Genomic DNA, 19,073 nt, shown 5'->3' with positions numbered 1-19,073 from the left:
TGAAAAACCAAAAAAAGAAAAAAGAAAAAAGAGTGGGAGCAAAACACCCCAGACTGAAAGACACTGGGAAGAGAAGCAAGCAGCAATACTATAATAATTTGACAACAAACTTGGTATTAAAATGCAGTAAAAGCACTTGACACTTCAGTTATGTCCCCCATAAAGACAGAAATCAAAGGAGTTAGGACACTGTAGGGAACAGAAGGCACATGGCCGCTTTATATTTATAGCACTGATATGGATCCAAGTGACTGACATTGGACAGCCAGGGGTCTGAGTCAGCACAAAATGGTGGACACTGGGTGATCCAGGAACCCCAACATAAACAGTGATATAATTTGTATTTAACTACTTTTGGCAGAATGCCACTTTTTTTTTTTTTTGACCACTACACAGGTATGCTAGTATTTTCTTAATCCAAAGCACTTTACAGGAAAATATAAGTATGGCTTCCAATAGGAATGTTATACTTGGACTTGAGACCAAGCTCACAGATCTGAGTGTACAAGGAAAAACAGGCTTTCAAGTGAAACAACAATTTGTAACCAAAACTTTAATCCCAAGGATTCTCACAAACATATTACAAATGACAGCATGGAAAAGATATCTTGCACAGTAACTCAAAAGTTCAGCTCTACAATGTACCCTTAAACTGATAGGACACTGCTAACTTAAAGCCTTCCATTTCAAATAAAATGTTACAAACAGCTTTCTGTCCGTCTATAGCAATCGGTGAGGAACCTCTCTGCAAGCCTTCGGAGTGCAGTTCCCACCCTTTACCTGTTGGCTTGTGCTCACAGCAGCGTTTAAAGACTGCTTATCATTCCCCCACAGCTCCACACGTATCCCAGCTACTAGAGAAACTACAGCTTTTCCGTTTCTGCCAGCTCTTTCTATATCATTAGCACATCACACTTTAACTGGGCAGGATCTAGGTTTATTTCAGTCTATGAAAAACTAAAGTTCAAAGCAAATTCAATCTTGCTTAAGGGAACATTGTAAAGTAACACTTCTTGATATTACATGCCTCCTAGGATCCACTTGGAACCATAGAGAATTACATCGTTGTGTGTCACTGTTCCAAGAGACAAAACAAATTTGAACAGCTAAAACATCTTAAAAATGCACCAAGCTTATGAAGTCTCAAACAAACTTGAATTTCCTGTACATACTCCTGTCAAATGAAGTTCTTTCCTGTACATCACCTTTTTTGCAAACTGGTCTTCTACTTCCTTTCATTTGACCTAGATCGGCTACGAGACCTAGAGAAGAATCAAGACGGCTTGTGATTTCTCTCGCGAGACAGAGACCTTTCTCTTCTCCTATCTCTAGAAAGTGACCTGCTCCGGCTTCGAGAGAAGCTTCTCCTTGGAGATCTTCGCCGAGGCGGAGGACGACGACCCCAGGAGGGAGGTGGGCCACGGTTCCGACTTCTCTTTTCGCCATTCGAAAGTTCCCCTCTCACACGGCAGCCACATAGTGTTCTTCCATCTAGCTCTCGGACAGCATCTCGGGGATCCTCAAATTCAACGAACACAAAGCCAGGAGGGTTTCGAGCAACCCACACACTTCGGAGTGGTCCATGATAGCCAAAAGCCCGTTCTAATTCAATCTTATTCCCATTGTTTCCAAGATTACCTACATACACCTTACAATCTAATGGACAGGAATCACGATGTATTTCGAGATCCTGGGTTCAAACAGTTGAAGCTCAAATCCCAACACTCCGACAGGCCCACCCGTGCCCTTCGGGATCTGCTTCCGCAGATGCTCTCCGTTCCCTTGCGTCCACGAAATGGCGGGCAGGATGCCACTTTTATGTGGGTTTTATGTGTGAATATGGCATTGAGATCAAGGGCATTTGTCTGAGCCTTCACCAGCCTGCCTGTGTGTCCATCTGTAGGCCTGTGTGTCTACATCCACACACCTTGGTTCTGGTCTACATGTGCATTTGCCTTCCTGTGTGCAGCCCATGTGTGCCAGCCTGTGCCTCGTGGTCTGTGGCAGCCTTCACCTGAGTAAATAAAGAATGTCTCGTCTGTCTACAGCCCCTTGCAGAGTCTTCAGCCTTCCGCCCTCCCACGACCCTCCTCCTTTCCCATTGTTTGGACCTCATGAATAATGTTAGTTTAAAGATTATATAATTAAGAAGTAAAAAGAGAGCAGATGTGGTGGTTCATTGCCTTTAGTTTCAATACTGAGGAGACAGAGGTGATTTCTGTGAGTTCAAGGACAGCTTAGCCAGTATCGGGCTAATCAGGTATACACAGTGAGACATTGTTCTCCACCCAAAAAAAAAAGGCAGTAAAAAGAAGAGGGACTGGAAAGAGCGAAAGAAGAAGTAATGTAGGGATGAGAGGGCAACCATTAGCTGTGGATAAGGAAAGAACAGAAGAAGGAAACAGGTACAAAGGAAGACAGGACAACCATACCTGAGTGAAATCAGGACTGAAAACAATGAGAGTTAATACAGAAGCGAGGATAAAAATAAAATAAAATGAAAACAAGGTATTACAACATCAGTCACTCTTCTTGCCGAGATGCTTATGGCAAGAACAGCTGCTTGTGTCTCCGGAGCTGGAGCAGGTTAGACCAGAATGAGCTGGATGCACGCTGTCTGTGTCTGTCACGTCTTCTTCACTGAGTTGAACTACTGCGTTCTGGAGTCAGCGTCTATGTGCCCCGCCCACCCACACCACGAGTTTCCCAGCCCTTTACGTAAGTGCAGGGCTCCTCAAGCCAGGATCTACCCTGACAGCTACTGTCTTCCACCTGCACAGGATGTTTGTCCTTTTCCCACGTGGGTTTCCATGTTTGAGGTTCTGGGGGGACTTACATTTGCAGCTGGACATTCTCATCCTATCTAGGTTTGGGCTACCTCTCTACCATCCTACAGCCTTTGTCTGAGTAGACTGGTGTCCGGTCAGCTCCTGTGGGGTGTTTGACGAATCTGGGAGTCATTGTCGCCACCTACCCTGGAACCCTCCCCCCACATCCACATCACATAGCCTGCAAATCTACTGTCTAAAAGTTTGTTATTGCTCTGTTTGCTTCTGCTAAGTCTCTTTTCCGCTTCTTTTTGAGGACCCAGAGTGTTGGGGGGAGGGCATTTTCCCTTTCCCCAACCACTTTGCTCAGGACTCTAAGTCTGGGTCTGTAGTTTCCTTTATGAATCTGATAGTCACTATTTTTATTGTATCTAGTTTCTTGTTGATGCTGTTTACTACTACAGCCCTTACTTGCCTTTCCATATTTCTCATCTCTTTCTGAAATTACATACCAAATTCATCCTCGGGAGAGTTCTGTGTCTATACCAGCATCTTGAGATGCCAACATTAGCTCCTGATCTGTAACATTCCCTCTCTCCATAATCACAGTGTTCTATCAGCCAAGGTCAGTCTGAGGGACCTTCAATGTGGATTTTACTTCTTCGGAGAACTTCAAGTCACAGGATTTGGTCTTGTCTGACCATCTGGGAGTAGAAAGGAAGGGGGGAAGTTCAGCAGCTGAAATGAATGAAGGAAAAGAAAGGAAAAGGGGGTTCTGCGTCTAGAATCAATGAGGGATCTGAAAAAAGGAGAGGAAGGGTCATTAAACTCCTGAAATGAATTTTGGGAAAGAGTTCCACACAGATAGTAGAGATAGTGATTAGAAAAACTAATTACTGAGTATGGATCCTCTCCTGAGGGGGCCTCATATCCGGTTATGGAGGTAGTTGGTTACCCCCTAACAGCTGTGCCACTGTCTCAGCAATGGGCACATCTTGCCTGGCAGATGCATTATAGTTTGTAGAGTTCACAGAGGCTAAGACCACTAGTGCCTTTGTCCCCCAGTGGCCTGCCCAGCCTCATCTGGCACTATGGAAGCCAGCCAGCCACTGGGAGACGTACAGCTCAGCTTCAGCTTGACTTTTCTACGTCTTGCATTCAAGGATATGGTGTCTTCAGTCATAGAATCTTATTCTGGTGGGAAGACAAGAGAAATGACAAGTGCCTGAATTATTGGGGGGGGTGGGCTTTGAGTCCCCCTTGACCAACAACTGCTATGGAGGCATCCCATATCTGTCACTGCTTTTATTTTTCCTTTGGTCTGGTGGCCTTTACTTCTAGGACTGGCATTATCTACCCTTGCATGATAACTGCCTTCAAATCCTCTTTAATTTTTTTTTAATTGGGTTGCCAGATAGTGGACTTGAGTGTGGTTTGTCATATTCCCTTTTCTTTTGATTGACCTTCTCCTGCCCACCCCCATCTCTCATCCTTCTCCCTGTATGAGCCTTCCTGCCCCCAGTATTCTCTGCCTCTCACCTATTCTAGTTGGTGTTTTCTTTGGGCCACCAACCAGCTCCCAAATAAAGACACGGAGATTTATTATTAATTATGAATGCTTGGCCTTAGCTTAGGCATGTCTTACTAGCTCTTTTAATTTAATTTAATCTTTTTCTATTCATCTACATTTTGCCTCAGGGCTTATTACCTCTTTTTTTTGCATTCTGTATGTCCTACTTTCCTGCTTCCTCCCTGTCTGCCTGTCTGGTTCCTGGCATCTCCCTGAAATCTCCTTTTCTTTCTCCCCTTAGTCTAAATTCCTCCTCCTACTTATTCCCCCTGCCATCAAGTTCCACCTTTGCTATTGGCTATTCAGCTTTTTATTGGACCAATCAGGTGCCTTAGGCAGGCAAGGTAAAACAGCAACACATATTTACATAATTAAACAAATGCAACACATCTTTGCATAGTCAAATATTCAACAACAGCCTATCACTTTACCTATGTGCTACTGTCACCTCCACTCCAAAACCCAACTGCCTTCTAGTTTCTTGGCTTCCTGGGGTGCTCCAAATTAGACACATGAAACTAAAGAGTCACAGCAAGGATCCACATGTGAGGGAGACATGCCACATTTGTCTTTTGGGTCTCAGTTACCTCTCTAAGTATAATTGGCTCTACAGCAGTGATTCTCAACCTCCCTAATGTGTGACCCTTTAATACAGTTCCTCATGTTGTGGTGACCCCCAACCATAAAATTATTTTCATGGTTAGCTCATAACTGTAATTTTGCTATTATGAATCATAATGTAAATATCTGTGTTTTCCAATGGTCTTAGGTGACCCCTGTGAAAGGGTCATTTGACACCGCCCCCAAAGATCATGACCCACAAGTTGAAAACCACTGTTCTAATGGACAGTTTCACAGCCATGGTCACACAGACAGATGGCCCTGGGTAAATTCTGTAGGACATAATTTTTAATAAAACATGAATATGGGAGGGATGTTTGTAGAGAAGGGGCTGGAAAGAGGGAGGAAATAGGGAGAAGTGGTCAGTGTGTGTGTGTGTGTGTGTGTGTGTGTGTGTGTGTGTGTGTGTGTAATAAAATAAAATTTATTAATAAAAATGAAAGAAAAACTACTTACTCTCTTGAAGATGTTTTTGCACTTCTATAGCACTCCATATTTGTAAAGAAATTTTATACCTACAGTCATGGCAGCACAATCTACAATAGATAAAACATAAAAACAACTCAACTAGCCAATGCAGGTCAGTAGATACATAAAATGCTGCATATCAAAGTAATAAAATATTCATTTTTAGAAAGGAAGGAAATTCTGTGACACGCTACAACACAGACGGACCTAAATAAAACAATCCAGCCAGAAAAAGACAAATGTTGTATGAGTCCATTTATATGAGGTGCTCAGAGGAGTCAAAATCATAGACACAAGAAGAGTGGTGGGTGCCCGTGGTGGAGGAGAGGAGAAGGTGACCCCGTTAGTGGGGATACTTGCAGTCTTACAGCATAATAAGAGTTCTGGAGATGGATGGTGATGGTGATTATTCACCAGTGTGAATGTTCTTAATTCTACCAAACCATATACTTAAGGGCCAGCAGAGGCCAGAGGATCTCAGTGAGTTCCAGGCCAGCCTGGTCTACATAAGGAGTTCCAGGTCAGTGGGGGCTACATAGAGAGACCTTGTCTTAAAAAAAAAAAGGTTGCCGGGCGGTGGTGGCGCACGCCTTTAATCCCAGCACTCAGGAGGCAGAGCCAGGCGGATCTCTGTGAGTTCAAGGCCAGCCTGGACTACCAAGTGAGTTCCAAGAAAGGCGCAAAGCTACACAGAGAAACCCTGTCTCGAAAAACCAAAAAAAAAAAAAAAAAGGTCGTTAAGAGCCACGTGAGAAAGCTTGGGGTGAATTCATGGCAAAACCTTACCCAACACCAAATATGCTGGCATTTTAACCTTGGATGGCTCAGTCTCCAGAAATGTAAGCAATAGACTTTTATTGTTTTTAAGTTCTCTAGTCTAAGACACCAAGACAATTTGAATAGGCCAAGAAGGGGAATGTTGGCGGTGCTGAGAAAAAGCAAATCAAGATGAGCAGACTAGAAGGAATTACAGGCCTGAAATATACCAGGCATCTGCAGACTAGACAGAAGATTCTGGAACTTGGAAGGAGCCCTGGATTTCTACTTGCAAGTGATTTCTGCAGAAAATAGCTGCTGTTACCCCAATAACCCCTATATTTTCCTGTCATTTGAGGTTTAGCCTATGTGTAGAGAGCAAAGCCAAGGTCCCTTCGAGACAATCTTGAAATGCACTGATTTGGAATCGTTTAGGCAGAGAGTATGACTTCTTCCAACAATGTTAACTCTGGCTGAGTTCTTCCCTAAATTCATCTCCAATGAAGATGAAGTTTCACAATTTCACTCTCTCCTTACAAACATTGACACAAGCTTATGAGTCTTTTTTGAAGGCTATCATTGGGGTTATAAAATTGAGGGGAAAATGTCAAGTTCAAGTTCGCCTAGGCTAGTTCTCCATGTCCCTGACCCTCTCTGAGATGTGTTCATTAGTTTCTTTGGCTTGCTTACGGTGTAGCTTTCCGGTGGTAAGAGTTCATATAATAGTCTATGGTTGCTAGAATCTTCATACATGATGTCAGGAAGTGACCCTGGTCTTTAGAGAAGCGGACGCTGGGCTGTATTGCTTCATGATGCCCCGGGGGGATCTGCACATATCCTTTCCACTCTGAGGCGAGCACCAGCTACAAAGACCCTCTCTTTCTCTCTCCCCCTTTCTCTCCCCTCCCCCGCTCCCTGTCTCTGTCCCTCTCCCAGCTGTCTTTAGCCTATATCTTAGGCCTGCAGGACTCTGCACACTCTCTTTAGTGAGGCACCTTCCTCCGCCAGAAATCTTGTATGAGTAGTTAGAGTGATCAATGGTAAACATTTCAGAGAACAACTCCCAAACTGTGTCTTGTCTCAAGCTCCTTCAGTTTCAGTGAAAGAAATGTCGACGACCGGGAGAGCACCTAAGTCATGAGGACAACTCTGAACCCACACAGGATGTGGCTCCTTCCAGACACTGAGTACTTAAGCCTCAGCCTTGTAGCAAGCCCCTAAACCATTTCGGGAGATGACCAGCAATTTCTCTTCTCTATTTATATATGGAAATGCTCATTTCACTTGCAAAAGAGAAGACAAAAATGTCATTTTTGTGATTATGATGTTATAACAGAAATGTAGGAGTGTGAAATTTATAATGTTATAGACAAATTTAGTATGAAATGCAAATATCACAGTAAAGCAGGCTGAGTATCCAAATCTCAGCCAAAACTGTGACAGGGTCTCTACCTAGCTAGTTCGGCTGACTAAAGGGCCAGTGTTAAGGAGCAAAGTGGAAAAGAGGGTGATAATTCCAGGGCGTCAGGGGTACTTAGTGCCTCATAAATCTTTCTCAGCTCCTCTCAGGAGACTTGTAGATTTTAATATTTACCGTAGTGAGTTCTCCCTATACTATGTCACGTGGCAGTTAACAGTTAGTACTTAATACAGACTGCTACTCATAGTGATTGTGACAACCTGAAAACACTTGATAACCTCCATACCTGATCACTTCAGTCCTCTGCTCCAAGTCCTGCAAAGGATCCCAGTGCCAAGAGAGCAAACTGCTTAGCATACATTGTTCTTCTCAACTGTTTATTCCATTGGTTTTCCACGAGTGTTGACTGAATAACAGGCCCTGGGCTGGATGCTGGTAATAAAACAGTAGCAGGATGAAGAGACCTCAGAATTCTTAGAGTCCACGTATGTAGCAGAGACAGAAATTAAGTTAATAATTTTAATATATATGTACATATATGTGTGTGTGTTGTTGTTGTTGTTGTTTGTAGCATGAATCTTAAAAATTCTTATTAATAAAATCAAACCTGAGGCCAGTTATTGGGGTGAATGCTGGAAGATCAGAGAAGCAGAACAAGCCACAGCTTCCTCACCTCGCCAATTCCTCAGACTGGAAGCCTCTGAGTCCTCATCCAGAATGAATCTCAGCTGAACTGATGCTCAAAAGCCTAAAATTTGGGGCTGGAGAGATGGCTCAGAGGTTAAGAGCACTGACTGCTCTTCCAGAGGTCCTGAGTTTGATTCCCAGCAACCACATGGTGGCTCACAACCATTTGTAACGAGATCTGGTGCCCTCTTCTGGCCTGCAGTCATACATGCTGTATACGTAATAAATAAATAAATAAATCTTTAAAAAAAAAAAAAAAAGCCTAAAAGTTTAACCAGGCTATAGTTCCTTGTCCTCATGCCTTAAATACCTTTCTGCTTCCTGCCATTACTTCCTGGGATTAAAGGCGTGAGTCACCATGCTTGGCTGTATCCTTGAACACATGGATTTCTGCCTCTGGAATGCTAGGATTAAAGGCATGTGCTACCACTGCCTAACCTCTATGTTTAATATTGTGGCTGTTCTGTTCTCTGACCCCAGATAAGTTTATTAGAGTGCACAATATTTTGGGGAACACAATACCACCACATTTTCCCTTTTTTGTCTAAAATTTAAAAAAGCTTATAACTAATACAAGAAAAACTATATCCAATAAGTATATATAATATATACCGTCAAGAATTACATTAACGATGTCTAGTCCATTAACATTTGATAAATTCAGACAAAAAATTTTCATTACTTATCCTATTTAAAACAAGTAGTTCCTTTTTAAAAGTAGATTCAATAATCTCCCTTTTTATCTTATTATATCCAATTTCTCTCTTTTTTCTTTTCATAATAGATTCAATAATCTACCTTTTGTCATTTTTATATCTTCCCCTTTTTCTTTTTAGAGTAGATTCAATGATCTACCCATTTATTCTATTATTTCTTTATCTTTTTTCTCAGAGTAGATTCAATGATCTACCTCATATCTATACTCTCTTTTTTTTAAACAAAACTCTGAATCTAATCTCCTTACTCAGCTTTTTTCCTGACCATTAACAATTAACAACTTGTAACCAACCATCATAAACAATGACAATTATCCATAAGTCATTCATCGACCAAAGAATACCCACCCCACCTCTTGGGAATGGGGGCGTTGTTTTCTTAAAATTACTTCCTGCTTTCTGGGGGTGAAGACATCTTTAGGGAATCCTGAAAAGAAAATTTTGGGGTTAATTGTCAAGTCTTGTATCATTTGTCCAGTCTCTGCATAATGTGAAAGTGCAGGGCTTGTCTCAAGTCCTTGTTCCAGTAGTCTGTCAGGCTGGATCATCTCAGCTAGTCATCTTGAAATTGTCCTGTGCAGTTCATAGTCCAAAACCGAACATTGAATGGTGTTAATCAGCTTAATGGTATTATCATAGTCCATGTGGAATTGTCAGTCCCTGTTGGGTCCCATCATCCTTTTGTAGATTTCAAAGTTGCTGTTAGGCATGGTCATGATTCCCGGCAGATTTTTTTTTTTTTTGTGCCTCCTCTGTGGTTTGGAGCAATCACAGTCTGATAAATGTCTATCTCTCAGAACCATGAATGTTCTTCCCTAGAAGAGAAAATCTTCACAGCAATTTCTTCCCACCATTTGTCTTCCAAACTTTTCCAAACTGACCTTTGCTGATGCTTTCTTGTAACATGATGGTCCTAGCAATTCTTCTCTGAACAAGCAGCAGTAAACCTTTCATCCCCAGTAACAGCATCACTGCCACCATCAAGATGGGAAGCAGCTGGCAACTCGGAGCAGCAGCCATCACCTCCATGGTCCCACTGCCATCGCCGCCGCCAACACCACCGCCACCACCACCATCACTGTTTTTAGTTCAGCCCCAGCCGCAGCTTCTCCTCAACAAGCCTCCTAGGCCGGACTCAAACTTGGGATCCTCCTGCCTCTGCCTCCTTCAGTAAATCCAATTGGTATGCACCACCACAACCGGCTGATTGTAGCTCGGGCCTGAGCTGGGGCCCACAAGGCCACAGGCAAACAGCTCTTTTGTGAAGTTGTACCACAAATGTTGGGCACCAGATGTAGATGTAACGGTCTTATTAAATAAGAAACACAGAGCCGAATGCAGAGTTAAAAGCCCAAGAGGTCAGAGCAGTAGCTAAGATCTGAAACTAAAACCTCCTTCTTACACCTCACTGCCGAAAGTTAAAACCTTCCTTTTTGAAGAAAAAAAAAGGGGAGGGAAGTGCTGTGGATATCGGTCTGTATAAATAAAATGCTGATTGGCCAGTAGCCAGGCAGGAAGTATAGGCAGGACAAGCAGAGAAGAGAATTCTGGGAACAGGAAGGCTGAGTCAGGAGATGATGCCAGCAGCCGCCATGACAAGAAACATGTAAAGATACTGGTAAGCCACAAGCCATGTGGCAACTTATAGATTAATAGAAATGGGTTAATTTACGATAGAAGAACTAGATAGCAAGAAGCCTGCCACAGCCATACAGTTTGTAAGCAATATAAGTCTCTGTGTGTTTACTCAGTTGGGTCTGAGCGGCTATGGGACTGGAGGGTGAGAGAAATTTGTCCTGACCGTGGGCCAGGCAGGACTGGAGAAAACTTCAGCTACAGTTGTTGTTTGCTTTTTACTCTTTGGGGGGCCCACCACCCAGCTCCCAAATAAATCACACATGGAGGCTTAGTGTTAATTATGAATGCCCGGCCTTTACCTTGGCTTAGTTTCTAGCCAGCTTTTCTTGACTTAAATTATCCCATCTACCTTACGCCTCTGGGCTTTTCCCATTCTCTTACTTCTGTAAATCTTACTCTTACTCCATGGCTTGCTGTATAGCTAGGTGGCTAGCCCTGATGTTTTCCTCCTTCTCTCTTGTTCCTAGATCTCTCTTATCAGATTTCTCCTTCTATAGATTCTCTTTGCCTGCCAGACCTGCCTATCCTTTCTCCTGCCTTGCTATTGGCTGTTCAGATCTTTATTAGACCATCAGGTGTTTTAGACAGGCAAAGTAACACAGCTTCACAGAGTTAAGCAAATGCAACATAAACAAAAGCCACACACCTTAAAATAATATTCTACTACATATATAGGTAGGTAGGTAGGTAGGTAGGTAGGTAGATAGATAGATAGATAGATAGATAGATAGATAGATAGATAGATACTTATTTTGTTTTGTTGTTTGAGACAGGGTTTCTCTGTGTATCCATGGCTGTCCTGGAACTTGCTCTGTAGACCAGGCTGGCCTTAAACTCAGAGATCCACCTGCCTCTGCCTCCAAAGTGCTGGGTTTAAAAGCATGAGTCACCACCACCCAGCCTAATTTTAGTATTCTGATAGTGAGTTAAGTTACATTTTCCTTGGCATCCCTTTCACAATTGTTTGCCCATATCAAACCATGTTCCCCTCCAGCCATTCCTCCAATATAGTCCCAGGGAAGGGGGAAGATGAATGTCTGTTAAAGGAACAGATGATAAAAGGGGAACTCTTGGCACACATGAAGGACCTTTCATTAAAGGCAGAAATAAACAGGACTGGGGACATGACTTAGTTGGTGTGGTAGTTTGAAAGAAAATGCCCCCCAAAGGGAGTGGCACTCTTAGGAGGTGTGGCCTTGTTGGAGTGGGTGTGGTCTTGTTGGAGGAAGTATGTCACTGTGGAGGTGGGCTCTGAGGTCTCAGCTCAAGCCACACCCAGTGCTCAGTTAACTTCCTGTTGCCTTCAGATCAAGATGTCAAGATGCTCAGCTCCTACTCCAGCACCATGTCTGCCTGCATGCCACAGTGTCACACCATGATGATAATGGACTAAACCTCTGAAAATGTAAGCCACCCCAATTAAATGTTTTTCCTTTAGAAGAGTTCCTGTGGTCATGGTGTCTCTTCACAGTAAGAGAAACCCCTAAGACAGTTGGCAAATCCTTGCCATGTACAAATGAGGACCTGAATTCATATCCTTAGCACCCACATAAAGGCCCACACCTGCCATTCCAGTGATGAGAGATGGGGTGGAAACAGGTACGTTTCTGGAACCCATCAGCCAGCCTAGAAGAATTGAGGAGCTCAAATTTCACTGAAAGAGACCCTATCTGGAAAAATGAGAGAAGACCATCTAGAGAAATAAGGGAAAAGCAATTGAGCAAAATACCTGATATGAACCACTGGCCTACACACTTTCTCTCTCTCTCTCTCTCTCTCTCTCTCTCTCTCTCTCTCTCTCTCTCTCTCTCTCTCTCTCTCACACACACACACACACACACACACACACACACACACACACACTTTGGTAGATTGTAATAGAAATCTTTGACTAGAGAGGATGGTGTCCTGAGGCCCTTACTTTGCTCTCTGTTGCTGTAATAAAACACAAACACCAACCTGGAGAGAAGGGTCCATCTTAAACTTCCAGGTAACAGTCCATCTCACCAAGGGAAGCCCCAACAGGAGTCCAAGGCAAGAACCTGGAGGCAGGAACTGAGGCAGAGGCCACAGAGAAAGACCACTTCCTGGCTTGCCCTGTGGTTTGCTCTGCCTTCCTCTTTATGTAGCTGGGGAATACCTGCCCAGGGGTGTGCTGGGTCCTTCCTCATCAATCATTAATCAAGAAAATGCCCTACAGACATGACCATGGGCCAATCTAATGAAAGTAATTCTTCAGTTGAGGTTCCCTCTTCTCAAGCGACTCCAGTTTATGTCAAGTTGACGAAAGGAAGCAGCACATCCACAAAGCTCACAGGCACATGTGAACACAAGGCCGCCTTTGTTTTTTTTTTTTTTTTTTTTTTTTTTTTGGTTTTTCGAGACAGGGTTTCTCTGTGTAGCTTTGCGCCTTTCCTGGAACTCACTTGGTAGCCCAGGCTGGCCTCGAACTCACAGAGATCCGCCTGGCTCTGCCGCCTTTGTTTTTTAATGTATGTCCTGGGGATCCAAATTCAGGCCCTCAGCTTCACGGTAAGCACCTCACCGGCTGAGTCCACCTCCCGGCACCTCATAGTTAAGGTCTGTTTATTTGATGTGTATGGTGATTTGCCTGCATGTATCTGTGTATACCACATGCATGCCTGGTGTCCTTGGAGGCCAGAAGGGGGCATCAGGTCTCCTGAAAGTGGAGTTACAGACCATTGTGAGCTGTAATGCTGGGAGTCAGACCTGGGTCCTCTGCAAGAACAGTAAATGCTCCTTACCGCTGAGCCATCAGGCCCTCATCTGTGATCTGAGGTAACAATCTGCCCGCTAGCTGCATTATTTAGCACATATTCTCCAATGCTGTTTTTATGGTTAAATTTAAGGCTCACAGTTTGCTTTTCCTTGGTGTTCCTCTTTGATGCCTTGTTTTGCATTTAGTGAATAATCCTAGTATGATTTCGATTTATTTCATGTTTTTTCTCTTACAGTTACTTTCTTAGTGGCTGCTCTTACAATATATCTCTTATCAGAACCACCATCGGATCTGGTCTAACCTAATTCTGGTATTACATAGGAAATTTTCTCCTGTATATGTTTCTTTCCCATTTTCAGTGGCTCCGCGGAGTATGAGTCTTTCCCCTTCTTTCACCTCCTCCGCGCACCCTCCCTTCCCTTCTCCTGCTTCTCCTTCTCCTCTTCCTACCCGCCTACTTAGAATTGAACCCAAGGCCTTGTGCATGCTCAGCAGGTGTTCTGCTGCTGAGAAATACCCCATCCACCCCTGGACTATTGTCCATAGCTTCAGCAGGACTCGGGTTTAAGCTACTTAACAAGGCTACATGAGGGGACTCCTGAGTGGCTTTGGGGTTGCCATTTGAAATGAAACTTGTGTGTGGGGTATAATTTGAACTTTGAACTTGTCATCTGTTGGGGCTGCCCCGTGGTATAACTGAGGATTGGCACAGGTACAGGAAACCCATGCAGTGTTTATCTGTCACTGACATGTAGCATTGCAATGCCCAGGAGCTCAGAATTCTGGTGAACCCGTGGGTGAGACCTGAAGTGAGTATAAGATAAGTGTGTTGGCGAGGCCACTGACTTCCACAGGGCAGTGGAGATGCCCACGGATCAAGATGAAAAATAAAAATGATGATGCTATGAGTATTTCCATGGTTCTGCTAAGAAGAAGAACATCCATCTGTATCAGTAAACTATATGTATGAATTATGGACTGTCAGTAAATACATAAAGTTCTCTGATACTTATGCTTAAAACTGACAGCATACAGGATAAACATGAACAATTAAAATTCATGCATATTGTTTAACCTTGAGATTTAGAACATGAGAGAGAGAAGAAGGGTAAAGTTCAGCCATGAGTGGTGGTGCACGCCTTTAATTCCAGAACTCCCGAGGCAGAGGCAGGTGGATCTCTGTGGGTTCAAGGCCAACCTGGTCTACAAAGCAAGTTCCAGGTCATCCAGGACTGTTACACAGAAACCCCATTGAGGGGGGTGTAAATTTTTCTAATTATTACCTTTAATATTTCCTACTTTTAAAACAAGGGGCCTGTCTTAGTCAGGGTTTCTATTACTGTGACGAAACACCATCACCAAAAGCAAGTTGAGGAGGGAAGGGTTTATATAGCTTACGCTTCCACATTGTAGTCCATCTTTGGAGGAAGTCAGGACAGGAACTCAAATCAGGGTAGGATTCTAGAGGAAGGAGCTGATGCAGAGGCCATGGAGGGGTGCTGCTTGCTGGCTTGCTCCTCATGGCTTGCTCAGCCTGCTTTCTCATAGAACCCAGGACCACCAGCCCAGGGGTGGCTCCACCCTCACCAATCACTAATTAGGGAAATGCCCTACATTCTTGCCTGCAGCCCAATCTTATGGAGGCATTTCCTCAACTGAGGTTCTCATCTCTCAAATGACTCTAGCCTGTGCCAAGCTGGCACAGAATCAGCCAGCACAGGGCCTGACCCTTTCATTTTCACCTGGGTCCTGCAAATAATTCAGCCAGCCTTGTTTTTAACAAGCCGTTGATGAATCCGACGAAAAGCCAGCCTTGAGATTCACGAGCAACTGACCTAAAAGATTCCAGCTAATGCAGAGCCTGCCCCTGCCTGGGCATGTAGGATGTGTGGGTGCCATCCTCTAGCGCTCCCTGGCTCCTGTCTGGTGATTGCCCTGCACCGGCGCATAGAGTACTAATCCACCTGAAGCTTAGGCAGTCTCATATTTGACACAACGTTGAGCTTTCCTGTCAAACTTGCTAAAAACTTTGGCTTTGGGCATTAACAAAGATGCTCATGTATTAAAAAAAAAATTTCTCTCCTCAGAACCTTGATGCATCTTAGGTGTCCATTAGTATTTTATGAGCAGAAGACACAGCAGAGCTCCTGTAAACGCTTCTGTGAGGGGTTGTCAGAGGCACATCTGCTCAGTTTTCTTTACAAGGCTATGTGACCCACAGCACCTCTGAGCTTACAGCCACGAACAGCTTCCTGGAGAAACCTGATGACGATAATTGTGGCACTACCCTGACAATGGAAACAGTCTGACTTCCGCACGTTTCCTAGAAACAAGTGAGTAAGGGTCCTTTACTGTGCCGTGGACACCCAGAGTCCACAGAGCGTGACATAGGCGTCTCATAGCCTAGGGATAACACCACCCACAATGGGGCTGAGCCCTCTTGTATCAATCAATAATTAAGAAAATGCATCCACAGGCTTGCCTACAGCCAGATCTTATGGATGCATTTTCTCAATTGAGGTTCCCTTCTCTCTGATGACTCTAACTGTCATCAAGTGACATAAACTAACCAGGACAGAGGCTTTCTTCCAAGAAACACGTTGGGTCCTTTGCCCACATGTCTTGTTTAGTTCTCTGTCTGTACTGGATAGTCTTATGTCAACTTGACACAAGAGAGTCCATGAAGAAGGGCCATGCTTGTGCCCTGCACAGGACCATCCCACCATCCAACACCGCTAGTGTGCTTCTGGGTGGACTTGGAAGCTACTCCAAATCTTTTGTTCACAAAAGCAATGGATAGGGCCAGACCCTGAGTTGGCCATGAGAGTTTTGAGAACAGAGTAAAGAAGAACTTGAGGGAGTAGAAAGTACACAAGGGTCAGCCTGAGGTCTGAGATTACATGCTGGCCCTGAGGTCTGGCAGGGCTTGGAAATAACCTTTCTCCAGACTAACTCCAGAGGCACAGGAGACTGAAAGGAGCCCCTGTCTTAAAGGGAAGCCTTGTCAAGGCCATCTGGCCATAAATACTGCAGAGGAGAGCCAAGGACAGTAGCGCAGTCTATAAGGTCCTTGCCTTGCAAGTATGAGGACCGGAGTTTGAGCCCCAGAACCACATCCTAAACATCAGGGCATGATGGCAAATACTCGAAATCTCAGTGCTAGAGAGGCAAAACATCTGGCTCACTAGCCAGCCAGCCTAGTCGGTGAGCTCAAGACCAATGATAGACCCTGTCTCAAAACACAAGGTGAACAGCATCTTTAAAATCTCAGTTAAAGTTGTCCTCTGGCTGCCATATGTACACACACACGTGCGCATTTGGACACACATGCACCTGTATATACATGTGTGTGTACTTGCACACACGTGCACCTGTATACACACACATGTGCATACTTGCACACACATGCACCTGTATATACACACACACTTCAGAGAGGTCCTGAAAGACTGAAAGAGATCTCTGGCAGAGATTTAAGGTTTGAGAGATTGTGGACATTTCCATCCTGTAATAATAGATCTGTAACATATATCAAAGTCTGACTTCCTGGAGTCATCACACCAGAGAAATAGGGTACAGGAGTGAAAATACTCAAACTTGTTGGAGAAAATGGAGTCTACCTATAGGCATTCCTGTCAGCCATATCTAGGACCTCAATGGGGCATGCCTCAAAATGTGCATGTCGGCTGATTTAACCTCTTAAGCTTGTGTTCCAGAACCTTGAACTTAGCAGGGCCAAAATGTGTCAGCCACTGTTCTTTCTTGAACTGTCCTGGTTGGGTTTTGGTTTGTTTTGTTTTTATCTACTTGATACAAGCCAAAATTATCTGAGAAAGGGAACTACAGCTGAGAAAATGCCTCCATGGATTGGCCTATAGGCAACCCTGTGGGCCATTTTCTTAGTTACTGATGTGGGCAGGCCCAGCCCCTTGTGGGTGGGGCCATCCCTGACCTGGTGGTCCTGGGTTCTATAAGAAAACAGGCTGATCAAGCCAGTAAGCAGCACCCCTCCATGGCCTCTGCATCAGCTCCTGCCTCCAGGTCCCTGCCCTGTTTGAGTTCTTGGCCTGATTTCCGTCAGTGATGGACAATTACCTGGAAGTGTAAGATAAATTCCCAACTTGCTTTGGTTGGGTCTTTATCTCAGCAGTAGAAATCCTAACAAAGACAATGACCTTAAGCTGTAACAACACAGGAACATGCTCCTTAACTGAGCAAACTCAGGAATATGCCCATTCTAATGTGCTTTCTTATGTGACTGTGGATAACCTCCCCCCCCCCATAAAAATCCTCATGCTTCCTTTGTTTGTGGGAGCCACTGCTTTGGAAATTACTCTAGTGCTTTTTCTTCCTTGCTGCAAGTAATAAATCTTTTCCCAGCTGTCTTAGTCGGTGTTCTACTGCTGTGACCATGGCCATAGTCAAGAGACACCATGACCACAGCAGCTCTTATAAAAGAAGGCATTTGACTGGGGCTAGCTTACAGTTTCAGAGGTTTAGTCCATGTCATGGCAGGGAGCATGGCGGCGCACAGGCAGATATGGTGCTGGAGAAATAACTGAGAGATCCACATCTGGATCTGCAGGAAGCAAGAAGAGAGAGACACTATGCCTGGCTTTTGAAACCTCAAAGCCCACCCCCAGTGACCCACTTCCTCCAACAAGGCCACACCTCTTAATCCTTCTCAATAGTGCCACTCCCTGACCACTAAGCATTCAAACTATGAGCCTGTGGGGCAATTCTTATTCAAACCACCATACTACTCTTTAAAAAAAATATATAGTCCAATGTATCCATCTTCCTTTAAGATTAGTGCTTATTATGATTCTTAAAGAAATTTTGTCTACCCTAAAGAATTTCCCAGTGAAAGGGCTGGAGATGTGACTTGGTGGAAGACTGTTTGCCTGGTATGCACAGACCCTTGGTTGGATCTGCAGCACTATTTTTAAAAAGTCCTAATGAAGACATTCTATGTTGTATTCTAGAAGCTTTATGATTTGTTGTGACCTCCCTAAAACCATGGGATAGTCCATTTTCTGTTGCTGTAACAGAATGCCACAGGTGGCATAACTTATGAAGAAAACTTTATAAAGAAAACATCTATTTCCTCAAAGTTCTGGAGCAAGGCAGTAACATCCACCTGGCATCTGTGGAGGCCATGGTGACACAGAGCAAGCTAAGCACAAAGAGCTTGACTTTATAACGAAACACTCAAGCAACAACTTTTTAGTTCACTGACATATTAATCCATGAGGGGATTAATAAATTCACAAAGACGGAGCCCTCATAATCACCTCTTTTATTTATCTTGAGACTAATTACAACATTATATAGATATGTATATGTGTGTATGTATATATATAAGTATACATACAATTACAACCTTTCTCCCTTCCCTGTTCTCTCTCCAAACCTTCCCATATAGCCCTCCTTGCTCTTCTTCAAATTCATGGCCCCTTTTTTCATCATTATTACAGATACACACACACACACACACACACACACACATATATGTATATATATATATGTATATATATATATGTATATATATATATATATATTCCTAAATATAACCTGCTCATCAATGGCTATGCCAAAGTGAATGGAAAAAGTCCACAGGGCCTCAACTCTACATAAAGAAAAACAGGCAATTGAGAAAAGCCGGGAGAGGCAGTCTTCCCCCAGAAAC

The 19,073-nt window shown here is 43.8% G+C and overlaps 1 protein-coding gene, 1 long non-coding RNA gene and 1 pseudogene across 5 annotated transcripts in view; 1 reads left to right on the top strand and 2 right to left on the bottom strand.

Annotated features, from left to right (window-relative positions):
- Window positions 1-538: 538 nt before the first annotated feature.
- On the bottom strand, window positions 539-2,961 carry LOC131904752 (serine/arginine-rich splicing factor 3-like; annotated as a pseudogene).
- A 156-nt stretch (window positions 2,962-3,117) lies between these two features.
- The window catches only part of LOC131903545 (uncharacterized), a 25,382-nt gene continuing 9,426 nt past the window's right edge, over window positions 3,118-19,073 (bottom strand). Inside the window, exons 2-5 of one of the 3 annotated variants that reach the window (XR_009377536.1) lie at window positions 7,890-8,035; window positions 5,416-5,495; window positions 3,666-3,962; window positions 3,118-3,472 (exon numbers count right to left, since the gene is read on the bottom strand). This is a non-coding gene — a long non-coding RNA (uncharacterized LOC131903545). Of the gene's footprint in view, window positions 3,963-5,415; window positions 5,496-7,889; window positions 8,036-19,073 lie in introns of all 3 variants that reach the window. The other 2 variants (XR_009377535.1, XR_009377537.1) reach the window with 2 other exon arrangements.
- The window catches only part of Spata31f1 (SPATA31 subfamily F member 1), a 23,151-nt gene continuing 16,012 nt past the window's right edge, over window positions 11,935-19,073 (top strand). The window contains exon 1 of one of the 2 annotated variants that reach the window (XM_059254171.1): window positions 11,935-12,049. The gene's annotated coding sequence lies outside the window, so the exon portion shown is untranslated. The remainder of the gene's footprint in view (window positions 12,050-19,073) is intronic. The other variant, XM_059254172.1, reaches the window with a different exon arrangement.

Source organism: Peromyscus eremicus, chromosome 2, assembly GCF_949786415.1.
Source record: "Peromyscus eremicus chromosome 2, PerEre_H2_v1, whole genome shotgun sequence".
Classification (NCBI taxonomy): domain Eukaryota; kingdom Metazoa; phylum Chordata; class Mammalia; order Rodentia; family Cricetidae; genus Peromyscus; species Peromyscus eremicus.
Note: the sequence above shows the minus strand (reverse complement) of the source record. Positions and strands in the feature narration are given on the sequence as shown.